Genomic DNA, 10795 nt, shown 5'->3' with positions numbered 1-10795 from the left:
ACCAACCTGAATGCCAGAGCTAGAAAATGTGTGTTTTTGGACATTAAAGAAGGAGTTAAAGGCTATATACTATATGATGTGAACTAGAAATATATTTGTCTTTAGAAATGTCTTCTTCTATGAAAATACGTTTTCTTTTGCAGAAGTTTTCCAACACCCTACCTAGAGCGATCGAAATCAATATTCTGCATCTCACACACATGTGCAGCATTTAAGTTTTTTTTATGATCATTTCCTCACAATTTCAAATAATGCACTAACAGTTTTCACAAATAGTGATTTGGTGTAATAGATTCTGCATCTCATGTTTTAGATAGGCACACAATGTATCACACAATTTTAGATACACAACCTCAAAATTCTACACTGCCAGAGAATAGTAAGAACATTCATACAATGCATAACATACAATCACAAACACTTAGAAGATCATCTAAAAAAAAGACCTTTTTATCTCACTGATTTTCACTGCATGACAACTTCATCACAACAACTAGACACCAACGGTCCTTCAATTTCTTGTAATATTTCACAACAGTCTCATTTACAATTTTTAGAAGATAATCTTGAACTCATACATGAACAAGCATAGAATTTCTTTGAACAATCATCAATCCTATTTTTTAGGTCAAAATTCATAAACACATCAGCACCTTGTATACCAATGCATGAGTCTTCTCTTCAATTATAGAATCCTCCCTTAAACTTGTAACAACCCAAATTCTAGCCCGTCATGACCAAGGCTAGTAGCTAGGCGCTACTATTCAGTTGACTTTAGGGACTCTAGATCATATATTAAGTACATACATATGAGTCCATTGCGTTACTCGAGAATGTCGTATCAAGTCAAGCATGTGGAAATAATTGTAAGTTAAGTAGATAACACAAGGAAGAGATAAGCATCGCAAAGCATAATCATATCATACATAAAATGCCCGTAGGCTTAGTTGATTATATAACCCAAGTTCATACTAAACTGCTTATTATAATATGTACATACTCCATTATTTATACTTACAAGTCCCGGCTCACAAGAGCCACCCTAGTCCGAGACCCGCTCTACTTATTAAATATATATAAAAGAGCTAGCCCTCCAAAAATTCTATCCATAGCGAGGGCAATGACCACTACTAATATGACTACTACCACTACCACTACCACTACCACTACTACTGATATTGGATATCTGGAGGTTGCTAACACATTATGCTGAAACGAGAGAATCACTCTGACGTGTCCGTGATGTTGTTGCTGCTCACATCCTCAGTAGAGTCCTCCTTCCCGGTCTCGAAAGAACTAGAGTATAGGTCCACCATCAGCTGATCGATCCACGCCTCTGAGCTATACTCTGATGAAGGTATGGACCTAGAGCTCTCGAGAATCCTTGGCCCATTAAACCCTAGCTCGGCTGTGGGGGATGGTGGTAGAGCGTTGGGCATAGGTATATCGGAGACCACTTGATCCTCATTAGGGTTAAACCATGGTTGGTACTTGGGTATATCAACGATCGGGGACTCCGGTATCAGCTCTGCCACGTTCAGAGGATAAGGCGAGAAAGGTTACTAGCTTCTGCCGGGGTGAAGCTTGGATAGCAGTGTGTCATAGGGCCTATCAGGATCAAAACTCCTGCCTTAGCAAAAGGTGAGAGAAAGAATGGTCGGGAAGATAGTAGTTATGTGTACGCGAACTATCCCAAAATACCACGGTCCCCGTTTTGGGATCCACGTAGTTGCTGTACGTTGGGTACTCAAAGAAGATCATGCCGGTCCCCATCTGCGGAAATGAGAAAGGGGGTGAAAACTTAAAGTTTCCAGCAAGGTACTATACGAAAAACCTGAGGGGTCTGTAGTCCAAGTCTAATCTTTTACAAGGTCACAGCAGTAATCAGTCATACAAACAAATGCAACCACAAGTATTTAACAATATAACATTCACATATACAAGTAAACAATCACAAGCAGATATATGCAGCAACTAATTATGATGCATGTCTTGTCCTACGCAGGTCATGAGCTCATGCGTCGGTTGGCTACTCGCAACTCGACGTTACCCGGACCAAGTCCGGATATGGCTACTCCACTGGGTCGGTCGCGCACCGGTGCCTGAAATACAGTCGCGGTACTAGTAAAGAATGGCCCAAAAAATACAAGGTGTTCCTGTAAGTAACAGTTCGTATGGCAGACGTTTCCACGTTCATATAGTCTCTGGCCATGCAGGATGGAAGTTCGCTCTGCCAGGTATCTCTTAGCACCTTGGAGTTTACAGTTTCTTTTTTCGCGGCACATCTCAACAAAATTTATTTCTAAGGGAATTCTCTACCCTTATTTTATAAAAACTTGTGCATGGTTCTTTCTTAATGTATCTCAACCTTGTCATATTTTAACATTTTGTCCTTTTTACTTAATTTCTCTTTTACCGTTTTTGTTAGGTTTCTAATGACGCTTTTACCACTAATGTTATTATTTTACCATTATATCTTCATATTTTTCTCATAGACCTTATATCCTTCGTTAAGTTGATTAATTATTTTTATTTTGTGCTTTATACCTAAAAATTTTCATTTTTGTCTTAAGTGTTCTAGTTTTACCGTTTAACCTTTTTAGCATCAAAATTTTACCGAATTAATTTTAATAATTTTCTATAACCAAAATTACTCCTAAAAAGGCAATTTTTACCATTTAGGAACCTAAAAACTAATTTACCCTTTATTAATTTATTTACTGGCTCTAATTATCGTTTTTTATCGTTTTAATCCTAACTTTTACTAAAACTTTTATTTAGGTCTAAAACTTTTATTTTAAATATAATTTTAACCCAAATAATTTATACAATTATTATTTGATTCCTAAACCTATTAAATTTAGAATTTTACTTATATCTTGTCTATATTATATTTTTAACCTCCTTTTTACTCGAAAGTGACCATAACACTCGTTTTATTTGTACCTACTTGTTCCATAGGATTAAAAATATTTTTCTAACTACTTTTAAACTCTTTTTTACTATAATTTTCGTACTCTTAGTGATTAAAATTTTCAGAGGTACAATTTTTGCATTTTTCTTTACTTTTGTGACATTTAAAGCTTGAAACGTAAACCTCAAGTGCTTCCATATTTTTTGCTGTTACCATACAAAATATTGAGGTAATTATATAATATATTACACATGTTTAGCAAGACAAAATAGCGGTAACTCACAGAATTTTTAAAATTTTAAAATAAGCACAAATTCCTTTCAAAATGGCTCACATAAATGCCGAAAATAAGTACAAACATATTCTAACTAATCTTAACCCTTAAGTTTTATTTAATTCAGTTATTAAACATTTCAAATGCTAGAAAATGTGCACACAAAGGCAAAAACACAGCTAGTCGTAGTGCAGTTTTGTTTTTTTGGCTGAAAGTGTCGCAAAAACGTTAAAATTCAACCACTTTGAGCTCAAATTTTTTTAACTCCTTAGGTGTGCTTTAAGAGGAGTTTTCTATACATGGAGGAGAGTAAGAATTTATCATGGCCATTGTTGAAAAAAATAGAAAATGAAAGGAGAAGGAACAAGAATCTACTTGCTGAAATTTCGGTATAAACACAAGAATTAGCGAAAATGGGCAAAGGTTTGTATTTGTATGGCTTGAGTCTTTGAAGAACACTTGAAGAACAATGTAAGAACAGTGAGAAATAAGGGCTGGGATGTGGAGGAGAGGTGCAGAATTTACTCTCTCTTTCTTACTCTAAAACATGGTAAAATGGTAACAAAATGCATAAAGTGTTTTTGAATTTTGTGACTAATGCTTCCTTAAATAAAAAATCAAAGTCTTGATGAATTTATAATGGTAAAAGAGGCTGAAGTTTTTGTGGTCAAGGGTTCGGATTTAATGAATAAGGGGCATGAAAACGAGGAAACTTGGTTAGCATTTGCGGATCGAGCTTATATGCAATGAACCGAAGTTAGTTACTCGGGGTTAAAAACACAACAGGGAGGAGTGAGAGGCTGAGATAATCTCGTTCTAGAGGCTAAGAGAGAGGAGAGTATTTTTTGGAAAACAAGTAAGAGGATTCGAAGTCTCTAGGAGTCGTTTGCAGAATACTAGCCATAAATTTGGTTCGGGTAACTTTTATCATACGGTAAAATAATTAATGACTAATATTTATTCTTAAAGAAGTAAATCATGGATGAATGATTAATATAAGTTTAGAGACACATTTACATGGGTAGAAATTATTTTTACCACTGGTTCAAAGGTTTTCAATTACTAGAGTTCTTCTCGATGTACGCAAAACCGTCACTAAAAGTGTTTTCTCAACTCAAAAAGCCTCTATGAGAAAAACATGCCAATTGTAAGCTAATATTTAATACCAAATAGTCATATTTGACTTAGAGAGATTAATTGTCGTCATAAAGGTAATTCTGACCTTATTAATGGTCTTTTTTATTTAATTTTTTATTTTTTTTTCACTTTTTAATCTTCGTTTTTTTACCATTGGATCTGCCTCACTATTTTTTACTGAACCGCGGTTCAGGATTTTGCAGGATAAATTTTAAAATAATCAGAAAAGTCTATTTACCAAAAATTAGGTTCTTACAAAATCAGCTCATACACAAAGAGCCTAAAAGATATGCTGAGGCCATCTGTGATTAAAATTGGCAAGAAGCAATTAATGTGAAACTTGCTGCTTTGAAGTAGAATAATACTTGGACTTTAACATCATTCCCTGTTGTCAAAAGAGTATTAGGCTGCAAATGGGTATTTGATAAACCACTATTTTATGGTTTATATTGTATTTAATTGAGTGGTTTTATCAAGCTTTTCACCCACTTATTCATAGGATTTGCATGATTTTATAATTCCTTCCTAGTTTAGTTCTATGATCGAAAACATGCTTCTTTAGTCTTAATTTAGCTAATCTTAATCCTCTCTTATTACTATTCGATGCCTTGATCTGTGTGTTAAGTGTTTCAGGCTTCATAGGGCACGAATGACTTGGAGATTGGAAAGGAAGTTTTCAAAAATGGAAGGAAACGCGGACGCGTGACGTGCGCGATCTGCAGAATTATAAAAGTCGCTGGCAGAGATTCTGGGCTGCATTTCAACCCAGTTTTTGGCCCAGAAACACAGATTAAAGTCAGGGAACATGCAGAGACTCAGGAGTTTTTTTGATAATTCATAATTTTTAGTTTTAGATGTAGTTTTTAGAGGGAGAGGTTCTCTCCTCTCTCTTAGGATTTAGGATTAGAATTAGGATTAGGATTTCTTTTCACTTCAAGATTATTTCATCTTCATCTCAGGTTCAATGTTCTTCTATTTATTGTCTCTTTTATTTATTTAATGACATCCATGTTATGATTTTCTTATTTAAATATAATTTGAGGTATTTTCAGATCTATGATTTGTTTCTTTTATTTATATAAATAATTTAGATTTTTCTCTTTTGGCTTTGGTTGATTAATTGGTAACCCTTGAGTTGTCAAACTCATTGTTGACTGAAAATTGGAATTCTTCTAGAATTAATTCAAGTTCCAATAACTCTAGCCTTTCCCAAGGAAAGACTAGGACCTGAGGAATCAAAAATTAATTCATCACTTAACTTACCTTCATAGTTAGAGGTTAACAAAGTGGGAGAAAAATCCAATTCTCATCACAATTGATAAGGATAACCGGGATAGGACCTCCAGTTCTCATACCTTGCCAAAAGCTTTATTAGTTATTATTTTAACGACTTGTTATTTTACATTACTTGTTCAACCATTTTTAAAACCCCGATTTACAATCTTCATAACCAATAATAAGAACATACCTCCCTGCAATTCCTTGAGAAGACGACCCGAGGTTTAAATACTTCGGTTATCAATTTATTTAGGGATTTGTTACTTGTGACAACCAAAACGTTTGTAAGAAAGGTTGATTGCTTGGTTTAGTAACTATACTTACAACGAGAGTTTACTATAACTTCTAAACCATCAATCTTCAGTTCTTCAGTATTCAAGTTGAAATTGAGAGCTGATGGTTCCATAGAAGGATACAAAACGAGGCTTGTTGCTCAAGGCTTTACCCAAACGGTTAGTATTGACTACTTTAAAACTTTTAGTCCATTCATAAAAATGAATACACTAGGCATTATTTTGTCCATTGCTACTGTAAGAAACTGGTTTGTGGACCAGATAGATGTTAACACAGTTTTCTAACATGGATATTTAGTTGAAAAGGTCTACATGAGCCCCCTCCCCCTAGGCTCCCTCTTCCAACACCAAACATGGTTTGCAGATTAGATCATTCGCTTTATGGGCTGAAACAGGCAAGCAGGCAATAGAACACTAAACTCATCTCTACGTTACTGAAGGCTGGTTATGCTCAATCCAAACATGATTACAGTTTATTCACCAAATTTTTTAGTTCTGGTTTGATTGCAATTTTAGTGTATGTCAATTATCTCCTCTTAGTAGGGGATGACATGAATGAAATTACAGCTTTAAAATAGCATCTCCATAACTTGTTCAAAATCAAGGACATTGGAGAATTGAAGTTCTTCTTGGGATTAAAGGTGGATCAATGTAAGAGGGGGATTCGGCTATGTTAAAGGAAGTACTGCCTCAATCTAATCAAGGAATATAGCTTGCTGGACACTAAAGCCGCCTCAACTCCTATGGACTACACTAAAAGTTGGCAAAGACCTCAGGAACACCACTCACATTAACTATTGAATATAGAAGATTGGTTGAAAAATTGATTTATCTAACCAACACTAGACCAAAAATTAGTTATGCGGCAAGATAGTTGAGCCAATTTTGAGGCAGCCCTTTGAGCATTGAAATACCTTAAAGGGACACCATCCTTGGGGTTAATATTTTCTGCTCAAACTGACATGGAACCAACATGTTTTTCTGACAGTGACTAGAGAATCTGTCCCGACCATGAAGATCGATATCTGGCTATTGTTTTTTTTATAAGAACCTCAATAATCTCTTGAAAAAGTAAGAAGCAAGGGATAGTGGTAAGCTCATCATGTGAAGCTGAGCATAAAGCACTTATCATGACAATTAGAGAAGTCCAGTGGATCACATACATACTAAATGATTTGCAAATTGAACTAAGAAAGTCGATTGCAATGACAGCCAATCGGCCCTTCATGTTGCAGCCAATCTAACATTTCATGAGAAGACCAAGCACATAAAAATGGATTGCCATGTTGTAAGAGACAAATGGCAAGAGCAAGTGACCAAATTACAACTGATTTTGACTACAAATCAGACAACAAATATTGGGTAAGATAAACCTTCTATTATAGTAGCTGAGTTGTTGTATAGTAGTTAAGTAGTTGTATAATTAGTTGGTTAGAAAAACTGATGTGGCAAGTTAGTTATTGTACCAAAATAGGGAGAGTTAGTTAGAGTTCTTCTTCTAGAAGGTTAGTAAGCACTGAACACTATTTATATCAGAATGTGTAAACAAACTCAGTTAAAAAAAGATTCATAGAAATGAAGTATAGTGATTTAAACCTTCTCTCTTTAGTCATGGTTCTTCACAGCAATATTTTTCATGAAGTTTTTTTTCACTAACTCTATGGAGTTCACCAATTTTAACACATGATACAAGTATTTTAGATATTAAATTGACACTACTAGAAATGCAGTTTTTATTGTGAGATTTTTTGTCAAAAAATTTTTTTCTATTACAATAGAAATTACTGTTAGAATTTCTTATGATAATAATAAAATTTAGAAAGTAAGAGAAATTATCACTGAAATTAAAAATTTGACATTAAATCCAACAAAATTTTAGCACCAAAATGCTTCCACTTAATTTGATGCGAGTATTACCATCAGAGTTTTAGTCAAATTTCTGACAATAATAATGAGACAAATTTTTTCGGGCTGTCTAATTTTATGCGATGTTAAGATAAAATGATAAATTTCATTTGATAAAGCAATTATCGTCATATTTTTTTATTAGGGTAAATGATCAAATTAGTCCCTGAAAGATCACTTGTTCTTTAAATTGATCCCTGAAATATTTTTTTAATCAAATTTATTTTTTAAAGATTTTAAATTAGTCATATTAGTCCTTCCATCATTTTGTTTGTTGATGGTGTCAAAATTTGTTAATGTGTCATATTAAGTGACACCCCAACACAAATCTAGGAGTTTTAATTGATTATTAATATGATTAGTTTATGAAATTAGATCAAATCAAAACCTAATTGAGAAGAGAACTTGAAGCATTTGAATCCCTCAATTTGAGGTTATTTTGATCTAATTATAAACTAATCATGTTAATAGTCAATTAAGACTTCTAAGTGTGTGTTAGAGTGTCACTTAATGTGTGACATCATTAGTAAATTTTGACACTATCAACAAACAAAATGACAAAAAGACTAATATGAGTAATTTAAAATCTTTAAAGAACGAATTTGATTAAAAAAAAATTTTTAGGGACCAATTTAAAAAACAAATGATTTTGTAAAGACTAATTTAACAATTTACTCCATTAAAAAATTACAATAACAATCATAAACTTAAAAGAAGCACACTTCCTCTTCATTCTTGAACCCTCGCTTCTCAAGCCGCCTCACTTCATTGTTGAAATTTCCACTTCTTCCCAAAATAAATTACTTCCAGTCCCACTGCCATTGCGTCGTTGAAAACCTCCTCTTTTTTTTGCCCCCTCTCTTTCCTCTCTTCAAAATAATATTATTACATATTATATTTATAATATTATCGATTAATTTATTAATAAAAAGCTTAGTATTTAAAATTCAAGATTTATGATTAGATACTTAAGATATATATTTATTTTTTTTATAATTTTTATATTTATAAAATTTAATGTAATATTAGTGCATATTATATCTTTAATATTATTAATTAATTTACTTATCTAAATTTTAGGATTTAGAGTGGTATATTATTTAAGACTTAGGGTATAGATTTTTTTTTTAAATTCATAAGATTAATGTAATATTAGTACATATTATATCTATAATATTATCGACTAATTCATTTATCAAAATGTTATTGTTTCACTCGATTTTTAGTAAACTCGACAGGGTGTCGAATCGAGCATGTATCAGGATCTCAATTTGAAGAGCAGATACGACTCCTTTAAAAAGAGAAAGCTCAACCCAAGAATTATTTAGTGTTTGTATCGAGACGAACTGCGTCAAACTATTAGTGGCAAGTTATAACAAATAAAATGAAAATGTGTGAAATAAATAAAAGAGAACTTTGAATAAATAATGTAAGTGAAATGGAAATTAACAGAACAACGAATAACAATGAAATATTTAATGATAATAAAATAAAACGGGTTCCTAACACTTACATGCACTTGCACTCCATGGTCTTCCATTGCGTCAGTGAGACTAAGAATTTTGACAGAGTTTTGTGTAACGATCTAGTATTTTTTTTATTAAAGTCCCTGAACTCTTCTGGATTCTTCCTATTTATAGATCATAAGGATAAACTTACTTCTGAAGGATCTTGACCACAACCTAGTTCCTCATTTTTCTTAGATCATGACTTTGTCTTGACCCTGAAAAACCTTCATAGTGGCTTCCCCATGTTCTGACTTGCCTTCGCCTCTAAACCCCACATTCTTACATCATGTCCACTTTTAACCACGTGGTGTATCTGGTTTCAACCCCATTGCTCGACTTTTCTCAAATCATCAAATCCTCGACTTCGATTAATTTCCATCGTAGTCAAAGGTGGATCTAGCTATAGCCAAATATTCGAGTCATTAATTGTATTTTGACCTCTTATGAATCGTAGTCGAATTTTTTCATAAGTCAAAATTCGTACTAATAGTTATAATTTAGGGTTCGATAATAACAAGAATTTGTTATTTGGTATCTAGGATATATAGATTTGTTATGAAAGTTTAATTTTTAAAGTTTATTTGATATTTTTCTAAAGTTTAAAATAATATTAAGGGCAGGTGTGTGGCCGAAGTGGCCGACTATTCAGGAGGGAAGGGACAGGCAGGCAGCTGAGGGTGCCCTGCGTCCAGGGAGTTCGGGGGCTGCCGTGGTTTTTGGAGGCCGTCTGTCAGGAAAAAAGGATGGGTGGGCTGCCAAGAGAGCCGATTGTTCCATGGATAGGAAAAGGACGGGTGTGTGACCAAGGTTGTCGTTCGTATGAGGAAAAGGGGGGTGGGCGGGTGGTTGAAGGGGCCGTTTGTCTGGGAGGAAGGGACAGGTGGGCTGTCAAGGGGGCCGAATGTCTCGGGGAGGGGCGAGGTGGCAAGGCGGGCAGGCATGCAGCCGAGTTTGCCGTCCATTCGGAGGTGGGAGAAGGAGCGACTTGACAGACAAGTGAGTTGTCCGTTCGGAGGGGAGGGGACATGAGGAAGATCTTCATTTTAAAGTCTTTAACGAGATGTTTGAATTTTTGGAAAATGAGGAGAAAGAAAATATAAAGAAAAAAAAAGAGTAAAAAAGTAAAATTTTTGTTGTGTTGGACAAGGAGTAAAAATCGGGTGAAAAAAATATAGTGTGAGTTTTAAATCTCTTCTCTCCGAAAATGAGATGAAAATAAAAAAAATAGATAAATATTAATAAAATTACAAATTTACCTTTTGATTAATAAAAAAATAAATTATTTAAACATATTAATGTAATTTTATTCTTTTATGATTTTCTCTCTTTTAATTTTTTTCTTCATCTAAATAAAAAAATCACTCTAATTTTTTCTTTTAATTTTTTTTTATCCACACAATACATAAAAAATATATTTTTCATCTTATTTTTTATTTTTTTATTTTCTTTTTTTTTATTTTCTATCATTAATCCAAAAAAATGTATA

This window comes from Arachis hypogaea, chromosome 6 (assembly GCF_003086295.3).
Source record: "Arachis hypogaea cultivar Tifrunner chromosome 6, arahy.Tifrunner.gnm2.J5K5, whole genome shotgun sequence".
Classification (NCBI taxonomy): Eukaryota; Viridiplantae; Streptophyta; class Magnoliopsida; order Fabales; family Fabaceae; genus Arachis; species Arachis hypogaea.
The sequence above is the reverse complement of the archived record's forward strand: the minus strand, read 5'-3'. Positions refer to the sequence as shown.